General features: G+C 38.9%; 1 protein-coding gene across 12 annotated transcripts in view; it reads right to left on the reverse strand.

Moving 5' to 3' along the window:
- The window catches only part of TNRC6A (trinucleotide repeat containing 6A), a 60,161-nt gene that overhangs the window by 30,559 nt on the left and 29,006 nt on the right, over window positions 1-596 (reverse strand). The gene's annotated exons all lie outside the window — the stretch shown is intronic.

Here is a 596-nt window from a genome sequence, read left to right on the forward strand (position 1 = left end):
TGCATTTTTAACTGCAATACTATGGTATTAAAATGCTGCCAGTACCAGAAACATTGTTGTTAGCATCTTTTTCATTACTTTCATTCCCAATCCTGGACAGGAAAATCCCCAGCTCCATGAACTTCCTCGGAAGGTTCCTGTCATTTTACATGAACACTGGGAGTTGCTTCAGCTGGTACAACAGCAATTTCTTCCTTAGCTAAAACAACAGTTTGGAGCCACCCAAACTACATTTAAAACCAAGAAATACCCTCCCTTCCCACCCCCAGCACTTAACCAGCTCCTTTTCTGAAAGAGGCACATAATTCTGAATTATTTAGAGATCCTATACTCTTGTATTTTATCTTCAGCTCATGGACAGAATAAATTATTTAAGACATTAACGTGATGGAAACTTGGAAACTAATGAAACATTAATTTGCATCCTGAATACAAGGAGGCAAAACTGGTGAAACAAGGCAAGAGCCATGTGCAACACAAGCTTCGCATCTTGTTCCTATAGAAACTGTAGCAAAAAGTTGTGTATCTGCATCTCATGATGTCTTTTCTTCCACAGCACTGCCAGTTTATGTTTCTCTGACAACTCTAAATTCCTG

The sequence above is a fragment of the Corvus brachyrhynchos genome, unplaced genomic scaffold, assembly GCF_000691975.1.
Source record: "Corvus brachyrhynchos isolate BGI_N302 unplaced genomic scaffold, ASM69197v1 scaffold5, whole genome shotgun sequence".
Classification (NCBI taxonomy): domain Eukaryota; kingdom Metazoa; phylum Chordata; class Aves; order Passeriformes; family Corvidae; genus Corvus; species Corvus brachyrhynchos.